The following is an 11,067-nucleotide window of genomic DNA, read 5'->3' as shown; positions in this document are numbered from 1 at the left end:
ATACGAATGTATTTATTTTTTAAGAAAGGCATTTGTTTAAGACAAGTTATGAAATTGGTTTTGTGTTTTGGACTTTCATAGCCAACATTTGATTTTGAAATAGATCTGCCTATTTTGGGCCCAAATGAATTTATTTAAAGGCTTTAGGAGTGTTCATATCCTCCCCTTTTTTGTTTTTTTTTTTTAAAAATAAATTCCACTAGGCTTGTGAGCCTAGGGCTGATTTTATAAATTTTCTCAAAGCAACAAATTAAAGAGTCTTTACAAAGATTGACACATTGGCTAATAAAAATGCAAGAATTAAACTAAGGACCAACCTAAGTCTTATAGGATGACTTAAGTTGGAAATACAAATTGCTAAAATAAGAAAGTGGTAAAAGACTAAAACTTGAGTAGATGAACTGCTAATCCCATTTATTATGCATATGTGAATGTTGTTCCTCCTCTTGTCAACCAAAATATGTCCCAAGTTTGATCCCTTGATGCATAAGTTGGCCAACACTCCATGTATATCAGCTGTATACCTGTGTATATCAGTAATGAACTTGTGTTTATCAATGCCTGCAATCCTGTAGAAACTCATGAATGCACATGTATGTCCTTTGTTTATCAGTAACACAAGAGATATTCTCCAGAACTCAAGTAGTATACTGCAATATACATATGATATAATGCTGGATACTAGCTGCCTGAGATTTTTCATGCATGATCCCAACTTTCTACATGATGATCTGAGTGATCTTAACACTGAATTTGTTCCTTTCCTGGTTGAAACAATCTGCCATATATAATTTGGACATCTGATGCCACTAGATTCCTTAATGTAGCCACACCAGTTTCCATATAATGTCATCTCCTCTGCAGATTGAGCACATAATGCTAATACCACTGCATAAGGATTTGTCATCATATAGGAACTGATTTGCCTTAATTTCCATGACAGCAATTCTGGAAATTCCTGAGCACCTACCAACCTGAATTGATCACTATGTAGAATCACGGTACTCCCAAGAAATAGTCTTACAAAGCCATCTTGATTTGTTCTTGTCTCTCTGCTGTATGAGTCCAATACCATCATCAAATCAACTTCTGATGTTCCCATATCATGTCCTATGTGAATAGGATCAATAGGACAAAGCATGTGATCAGCTTTGTTTATAACTTGAAATTTATCCTCAGAGTTTCAAGTTAGCCTCAGAAAGTTGATCTTCTGGTGTATGTAATCTAACAGATGGACCATGTCATCTCCTATGTGAATAGGATCAATGGTGCCAAGTATTTGAATAACTTGGGAAGAATGAAAATTCCACTCAGTATGTATTATATCCTTTCCAATTTAATAGGATCAATGATACAAAAACTAGTAGAATTTCCAGAAAACTTGTAAACTTTCATTTTCCATGCATAGTGTGTACCTGCAAAATGGAAACAACTGTTAGTGTATGAATTCTCATCATGTTCTCCTCCAAAAGGACTTGAACATGATGAGTGATAGTTATCAGTATAGCACCAACTCCAACTCAGACCCTCAGCTTTATCATCCATCAGCAATATCTTTTGACAGTTCTAATTCTCAGGTAGGGACACTGCAATTTGTCACTATTGAGAATCCTCCTTCCTTTTGAGTCAAGTTCTGCAAAAGAGGCTACATTCACTTCTCCATGATCCAGTGCATAATTAGTAAGATGATCTGCTAGTTGGTTTCCTTCCCTCATTATGTGCAGCACTTGAACATCTGCATTATGTAGTATATCCCAGATCTCCTCTACTGCATGAATAATATTCCATGGAGGCTTCTATTCTCTATCCAGAATCTTTTTCATCAGTAAAGAATCAGTTTCAAGAATAAAGGAGTACACTTGATTTGCCAGACAATATCTTGCAGCACCAAGCAAAGTCGTTGCTTCATATACAGTGTTAGTGGTTTCCTTTATTTCCTTGGCCATTGCATGAACCAAATCTCCATCAGAGTTTCTTACACAAAAGGCATAAGCACTCCTACTAGGATTCCCTCTAGTGGCCCCATCAGTATTGCATTTCCAAACTCCTGTAGCAGGCAAAGTCCACATGACTTTTGTAACTTGAAGCTTTGGCACAAAATTCTCCAGAATCTTTAAAATTTCCAACCATCTATGAGGAACTTTCTATATGATGATCTGAGTGATTTGGTTTTCTTGTAAATGGGCTTTGGCCCAAAAAATTCCTTTATTTTGGCCAATTCTGGCCTTGTACATTTTTTGCCAAGATCAGTGGGATTTGGCCCCAAATTATACCAAGTTAGTCATAAAAATACTTACCTATTTTTTATCCTTTATTTTTAGAAAACAAAACTCGATTTTGGCTTTGGAAAAAATAATCCGTTTAACGCATTTGCAATACTCAAAGCTTATTTGAAATACTCTTTTCATTCTCTTGTTTTAAAGATTTAAAACCATGTCAAATAGTTTAATTAATCCTTTTTTTTTTATAAAAAATCGTTACGCTAAATCCGGGTTTTTTGAAAAAAGCAGTTTTGGGGACTTAAGAGTCAACCTAGACGGCATAAGTACCTTTGCCCTAAGACTACTAGTTCACACAATAAGGATTCCACTGTGATACAAGTTTGTACAAGTTTTAAAAATACATAAAAACTCAAAACAAAACGAGGAAGAGGCAATGAGCAAATGATGTAAAGACTAGGATCGTACCAAGCCCCTAGCCAGCCATTTGCACCCATGGCTGGGCCTTCTGCGCCAAGCTTTAACTATGTCTTTATGGCCTCAATATATTACACCTCGGAGATTTCCCCGTGAACATACAACGAATAGACTAATGAAAAATACGAGTATACGATGTATTAATGCGAAGGGAACGACGTTTGACGACCTTAAGTAAGATTCCAAAGGCAATGGGAACAAGAGATAAGTGATGTTCCACAATGGCTAATTATAGGTTTTGAAGACTTGAAAGTTACAGATTTGCACTTTGGCCTGTTGGTCGTAAAGTGAAATACGGATCGTAAAGTGGTATACGGCCCGTAAACCACCAGGTCGTATTCCAACTCACAAAATTTCAACTTTCTGCCAAATATCTAAATGGTTAAATACGACTCAGAATACGGACCGTAAATTGAAATACGGCCCGTAAACTGCAACCGTAAACCGCCATAACTTGAATGTACCTTTCTATTTCTGATATGCTTAAATACGGTCGTGAAGGACGGATCGTAAACCAGAATGCGGCCTGTAAACTGGGTTTACGGCCACTGTGCACCCGACTACTGTTCATTAAAAATCAGATTTTGAGTTATTAAAAGGGACCCTAAGCTCATTTATTCACTTCTCATCTACACGACTCAAGAAGTCTTTAGAACACTCTAAACACTTCATTCACAAGAATTCATAAGGACCAAAGGAAAATCAAGGTCAATAACATCAAATCCATGAAATCAAGTGTAAGAATCACATCAAAGTTCATCTACACCAAGAAATTGCAAAGGAAGTGAAATAGGGTTTTTGGTATAGAAGAGTATTGCTACTCAAGGCTCGTTCATCTACTTGGTAGTCATATACAACTATTCCATGTTGATACTTCTTGTATATCATTGCCATATTTCCTTGTTTATGCCTCTCATATTCAGTACAATATTCGTACTAACGTCCATTTTCTTTGGACGCTGTGTTCATGCCCACAGGTAGACAGGGAGGAGAGCTCGACCCAGACCAGCAGTAGCTGTCAGCCGATCTAAAGCACTCCTTTGTTCGGAGGTGCTTATGACGATTCTTTGTGTATATTCATGTATATGTATCTTTGGGCATGACGGGGTCTTGTCTCGTCCTTATGTTTAGTACTCCAGTAGAGGCTCGTAGATGCGCAGTGTGGGTTAGATGGTCTCACAAAATTCTATTAGATGTATATATTATGTTGATGGCCGAGAGGCAAATGTATATAAAAAGTATTTATGTTTCCATGTAAAATAGGATTTTCCTACAATTAGAGTATAAAGCCGATAAAAGACCATTAAATGAGCAAGATGAGTAGTAGCACGAGTGGTGCTCGGTGGCTAGCCCCGGGTACCCGTCATGGCCCCGAGCTGGGTCATGACAAAAGTGGTATCAGAGCGGTTCAGTCCTAGGAAGTGTCTACGAGCCGTGTTTAGTAGAGTCTTGTTTATGGTGTGTTGCGCGCCACATCAATAAAAAAGAGGCTACAGGACATTTAGGAAAAATGAGCATTCTTCATCCTATGAGATTGTGCGATAGATCCATGTATAAGATTTTATCCTCCCTAATAGTGTGTTGTGATTTAAGAATGCCGCCAAAGGGGAAGGCTACAGCTGCCCTGAAGGGCAAGACTTCGGCAAAGAGACGGGTAGAAAGAGAGCCCCCGATGAACATAGAAGAAGGCAAATCACACAATGAGGCCTTGTCTAATACCTCTTCTACCCCCGCCTAATGTGGAAGAGCAAGGAGGAGCTCCAGCTCCAATTCCTCCACCTATTGCTTCGGGTCAACAAATGACCGAGGCCATTCATTTATTAACGTAATTGGTTGCCGCTCAGGCACAATGGCAAAATGCGAGTTCAAGTGATCGGGCAATATGTACCAAAGGCCGTGATTTCATGAGTCTAAATCCTCCGGAATTTTTCGGGTGAAAGCCGGATGAAGACCGCAAGGTTTCATAGATGAGGTGTTGAGAACATTGAAGATTATCCATGCCTCCGAAACTGAATCCGTGGAGTTGGCATCTTATAGACTCCGGGATGTGGCAGTTTTATGGAACAACAATTGGGTGTTATCAAGAGGAGAGAATGCGCCTCCTCCAGTTTGGCAAGAATTCGTGGATGCATTTATTCGTCACTATTTTCCACCCGAGGTCCGCCGAGCTAGAGCGGATAGGTTTCTAAATCTGAGGCATGGAAATATGAGTGCCCGGGAGTATAGCATGCAATTTAATTCCTTGGCTAGATATGCCCCGGCTATTGGGGCCGACATGGGTGATCGGGTTCATAGATTTGTAAGTGGCTTAGGGCCACATTTATTCAGAGATTGTTTGACGGCTTCCTTGCAAGACGGGATGAATATTTCCCGAATACAGGCCCATGCTCAGAATTTATAGGGGCGCCAACAACCGCCAAGAAGTGACCGCGATAACGAAAGAAGGCAAAGCAAGAGAGCTAGATCTATGGGAGCAGGCGGTGATTATAGAGGGGGATCAAGACAGACATATTCCAGGTACTCAAGCCAGTCGGTGACCAGTGCACCCCCTCGATTTATAGGTAGGAGATTTCATCGCTCTTTCCGCTAAGGACATCAGAGTTCGAGGACACCAGATTCCTAGTTCAGGGAAGATTATAGTCAGAGGAGACCCCCAGTATCGCGATGCAGCCAGTGCGGTAGATTGCATTCCAGACAGTGTCGCCAGGGTTCGGACGCTTGCTATACTTGCGGCCAAGTTGGGCACATGATGAGATATTTCCCGTCGATGAGTGGTAGAGTTGGAGTTCAGCCCACAGGTTCAGCAGTTGGTTCTTCCTTAGCACGCCCGGCAGTACAGACTCCTCAGATGTCAGCAGGCCAAGGTAGAGGTGGAGGGGTAGCATCTACTACAGGTGCCACTCAGCCCCGTGTATATGCTTTAGCCGGACGGCAGGATCTCGAGTCCTCCCCGGATGTGGTCACAGGTACATTGTCTATATTCTCCCGTGATGTATATGCACTTATAGATCCGGGTTCTACTCTTCCTTATATTACTCCATATGTTGCTGGTTGTATTGGGGTGAAACCCGAGTCAATTAAACCTTTTGAGGTACTCACCCCGGTTGGTGATCCCGTGATGGCTAATTATAGGTTTTGAAGACTTGAAAGTTACAGATTTGCACTTTGGCCAGTTGGTCGTAAAGTGAAATACGGACCGTAAAGTGGTATACGATTCCAACTCACAAAATTTCAACTTTCTGCCAAATGTCTAAATGGTTAAATACGACTCAGAATACGGACTGTAAATTGAAATACGGCCCGTAAACTGCAACCGTAAACCGCCATAACTCGAATATACCTTTCTGTTTCTGATATGCTTAAATACGGTCGTGAAGGACGGACCGTAAACCAGAATACGGCCCGTAAACTGGGTTTACGGCCACTGTGCACCCGACTACTGTTCATTAAAAATCAGGTTTTGAGTTATTAAAAGGGACCCTAAGCTCATTTATTCACTTCTCATCTACACGACTCAAGAAGTCTCTAGAACACTCTAAACACTTCATTCACAAGAATTCAAGAGGACCAAAGGAAAATCAAGGTCAATAACATCAAATCCATGAAATCAAGTGTAAGAATCACATCAAAGTTCAACTACACCAAGAAATTGCAAAGGAAGTGAAATAGGGTTTTTGGTATAGAAGAGTATTGCTACTCAAGGCTCGTTCCTACAACTTCTAAGGTAAGTTTGATGGCCATCTCATGATGATTGAAGCATTAAAATGTTGAAACACTTGGATTATGGAAGAGTGTAGTAAATGGGTCAAAAAAATGTGAAAAGTGCCATAATTGAATGATAGTTGGATTGAATTATGAATGTTGTTGTGTTGTGAGTACAAAGATGTTATAAATAACGTGTAAACCATGAAATGGGCGTGATATATAAGAAAATGTGATGATGAGCTAAAACCCATAAATGTGGAGAAATTGGAGAAAAATGGTGGGATGTGGTAGATGTAGATAAATGACGATTGTTGATACGATATTGTGAGTGTTGTTATGAGTGTTTGGCAGTTGATATAGAATATGGGAAAAGTAGTATAACCAAAGGAAGTGCCGCCCAATTTCCCCTAGAAATAGTAGCGTGTTCTTATAGTCGATTAACTAACGTAAATGCGAACTCTCTTTTGAAGGTAGAAACGTGATATTGAAGGAGAACAAGCGAACAATAGCTTAGCTAAACGTCAAAGGTATGTAAGGCTAGTCAGTTCTTTCTAATGGCATGAATCTCATAGCATAATTTTCCTCCTCTTCATGAGTCCCTATATTCCGGACAGCTAAAAGCCTATATCTATGAATGGTAACATAAGATAGGAGGCATGATATGATGATCCTAAATTGGCATGACGGTATTTATTGCTCACACTCACCTTATATGTTAGTTCCTTCAAGGTGAGGCAGGATGTCGATAATTGCTCCATAATAAAATCGGGGGATCACGACCTTACGTCACCCCGATAAAGTAAAGTTGTTCATAAGCCTTATGCATGCATTATGATAAGTATGTTACGATAAGCATATTATGATGAGCATGTATGATGATGATATAACACCGCGCCTAGTTGGCCGGGCAGTCACTGCTAAGGCGGGCAGCTATACGATACACCATGGCCAGATGGCATGGACAGACACCACTAGTGGGCGGCATGAGATGATACCCCGGACGCGGGAGTCCTGGACGTAGGCTAAAGTTATGATTATTACACCGATCCGATGTGGACGGGCAGCTTATGCATTATCATACCGTACCTATATGGGCGAGCAACTTATATATTTATGTACACATGACATGATGATGACTATGATTAAGCCAGCATGCATTACTTGTTTTACACTTGGTAGTCATATACAGCTATTCCATGTTGATACTTCTTGTATATCATTGCTATATTTCCTTGTTTATGCCTCTCATACTCAGTACAATATTCGTACTAAGGTCCGTTTTCTTTGGACGTTGTGTTCATGCCCACAAGTAGACAGGGAGGAGAGCTCGACCCAGACCAGCAGTAGCTGTCAGCCGATCGAAAGCACTCCTTTGTTCGGAGGTGCTTATGACGATTCTTTGTGTATATTCATGTATATGTATCTTTGGGCATGACGGGGTCTTGTCCTGTCCTTATGTTTAGTACTCCAGTAGAGGCTCGTAGATGCGCAGTGTGGGTTAGAGAGTCTCACGAAATGCTATTATATGTATATATTATTTTGATGGCCGAGAGGCAAATGTATATAAAAAGTATTTATGTTTCCATGTAAAATAGGATTTTCCTACAATTTGAGTATAAAGCTGATAAAAGACTATTAAATGAGCAAGATGAGTAGTAGCACGAGTGGTGCTCGGTGGCTAGCCCCGGGTACCCGTCATGGCCCCTAGTTGGGTCGTGACAAAAGTGGTATCAGAGCGGTTCATTCCTAGGAAGTGTCTACGAGCCGTGTCTAGTAGAGTCTTGTTTATGGTGTGTTGCGCGCCACATCAATAAACAAGAGGGTACAGGACATTTAGGAAAAATGAGCATTCTTCTTCCTATGAGATCGTGCGATAGAGCCATGTATAAAATTTTATCCTCCCTAATAGTGTGTTGTGATTTAAGAATGCCGCCAAAGGGGAAGGCTACAGCTGCCCAGAAGGGCAAGACTACGGCAAAGAGGCGGGTAGAAAGAGAGCCCCCGATGAACATAGAAGAAGGCGAATCACAAAATGAGGTCTTGTCTAATACCTCTTCTACCCCGCCTAATGTGGAAGAGCAAGGAGGAGCTCCAGCTCCAATTCCTCCACCTATTGCTTCGCGTCAACAAATGACCAAGGCCATTCATTTATTAACGCAATTGGTTGCCGCTCAGGCACAATGGCAAAATGCGAGTTCAAGTGATCGGGCAACATGTACTAAAGCCCGTGATTTCATGAGTCTAAATCCTCCGGAATATTTTGGGTCAAAGCCGGATGAAGACCGCAAGGTTTCATAGATGAGGTGTTGAGAACATTGAAGATTGTCCATGCCTCCGAAACTGAATCCGTGGAGTTGGCATCTTATAGACTCCGGGATGTGGCAGTTTTATGGTACAACAATTGGGTGTTATCAAGAGGAGAGAATGCGCCTCCTCCGGTTTGGCAGGAATTCGTGGATGCATTTATTCGTCACTATTATCCACCCGAGGTCCGCCGAGCTAGAGCGGACTGGTTTCTAAATCTGAGGCAAGGAAATATGAGTGCCCGGGAGTATAGCATGCAATTTAATTCCTTGGCTAGATATGCCCCGGCTATTGTGGCTGACATGGGAGATCGGGTACATAGATTTGTAAGTGGCTTAGGGCCGCATTTATTCAGAGATTGTTTGACGGCTTCCTTGAAATACGGGATGGATATTTCCCGAATACAGGCCCATGCTCAGAATTTAGAGGGGCGCCAACAACCGCCAAGAAGTGACCGCGATAACGAAAGAAGGCAAGGCAAGAGAGCTAGATCTATGGGAGCAGGCGGTGATTATAGAGGGGGATCAAGACAGATATATTCCAGGTACTCAGGCCAGTCAGTGACCAGTGCACCTCCTCGATTTACAGGTAGGAGATTTGATCGCTCCTTCCGCCCAGGACAGGGTCAGAGTTCGAGGACACCAGATTCCCAGTTCAGGGACGATTATAGTCAGAGGAGACCCCCAATACCGCGATGCAGCCAGTGCGGTAGATTGCATTCCGGACAGTGTCGCTAGGGTTCGGACGCTTGCTATACTTGCGGCCAAGTTGGGCACATGATGAGAGATTTCACGTCGATGAGTGGTAGAGTTGGAGTTCAGCCCACAGGTTCAGCAGCTGGTTCTTCCTCAGCACGCCTGGCAGGACAGACTCCTCAGATATCAGCAGGCCGAGGTAGAGGTAGAGGGGCGACATCTACTACAGGTGCCACTCAGCCCCGTGTATATGCTTTAGTCGGACGGCAGGATCTCGAGTCCTCCCCGGATGTGGTCACAGGTACATTTTCTATATTCTCCCGTGATGTATATGCACTGATAGATCCAGGTTCTACTCTTCCTTATATTACTCCATATGTTGCTGGTTGTATTGGGGTGAAACCCGAGTTAATTAAACCTTTTGAGGTACTCACCCCGGTTGGTGATCCCGTGATAGCAAGACAAGTGTACCAAATTTGTGTCATTGTGATATGTGATCGCCAGACCACGGCTAATTTGATTGAGTTGGAAATGTTGGATTTCGATGTAATTATGGGCATGGATTGGTTGGCCTCGTGCTATGCTAATGTTGATTGTCGATTGAAAGTGGTTCGATTCCAATTCCCGGGAGAGCCCGTGCTTGAATGGAAGGGTAATACAGCATCTCCAAAGGGTAGGTTTATTTCCTACCTTAAAGAGAGGAAGATGATAGACAAGGGCTATATTTATCATTTAGTTCGGGTTCATGACACCGAGGCAAAGCCGCCAACTTTCCAATCAGTTCCGGTCGTGAATGAATTCCCAGATGTATTTCCTGATGAGCTTCCAGGTCTTCCTCCAGAAAGAGAAATAGATTTTTTCTATTGACGTGTTGCCGGACACCAAGCCTATTTCTATTCCTCTTTATCGAATGGCTCCGGCGGAATTAAAAGAGCTAAAGGCACAGTTGAAAGACTTGCTTGAAAAGGGGTTTATTAGGCCCAGTTCATCGTCGTGGGGAGCACCGGTCTTGTTTGTAAGAAAGAAAGACGGATCTCTACGAATGTGTATTGACTACATGCATTTGAATAAAGTGACGATAAAGAACAAATATCCTCTTCCGAGGATTGATGATTTAGTTGATCAACTACAGGGTGCCAAATGGTTTTCAAAAATAGACTTGAGATCGGGTTACCATCAGGTGAGAGTTAGAGAAGCGGATATTCTCAAGACGGCCTTCAGAACGAGATATGGTCACTATGAATTCCGAGTGATGTCGTTTGGGTTGACTAATGCACCGGCCGTTTTTATGAATTTGATGAACAACGTATTCAGGCCTCTCTTGGACCTATTTGTGATAGTATTTATTGACGATATTCTGGTGTATTCTCGCACGGAATCGGAACATGCAGATCATTTGTGAATTGTTCCTGGCATTCTTCGAGCCCGAGAATTGTATGCAAAATTTTCAAAGTGCGAGTTTTGGCTAAATTTTGTGACATTTCTGGGCCATGTTATTTCAAATGATGGCGTTCGAGTCGACACTCAGAAAAATTGAAGCTGTGAAGACTAGGCCAAGGCCTACAACGCCTACAGAAGTTCATAGTTTTCTAGGGTTGGCAGGTTATTACAGAAGGTTCGTAGAGGGGTTCTCGTCTATTTCAGCCCCATTGACGAAGCTAACCCAG

Source organism: Lycium barbarum, chromosome 10 (genome assembly GCF_019175385.1).
Source record: "Lycium barbarum isolate Lr01 chromosome 10, ASM1917538v2, whole genome shotgun sequence".
NCBI classification, from domain to species: Eukaryota; Viridiplantae; Streptophyta; class Magnoliopsida; order Solanales; family Solanaceae; genus Lycium; species Lycium barbarum.
The sequence above is the reverse complement of the archived record's forward strand: the minus strand, read 5'-3'. Positions refer to the sequence as shown.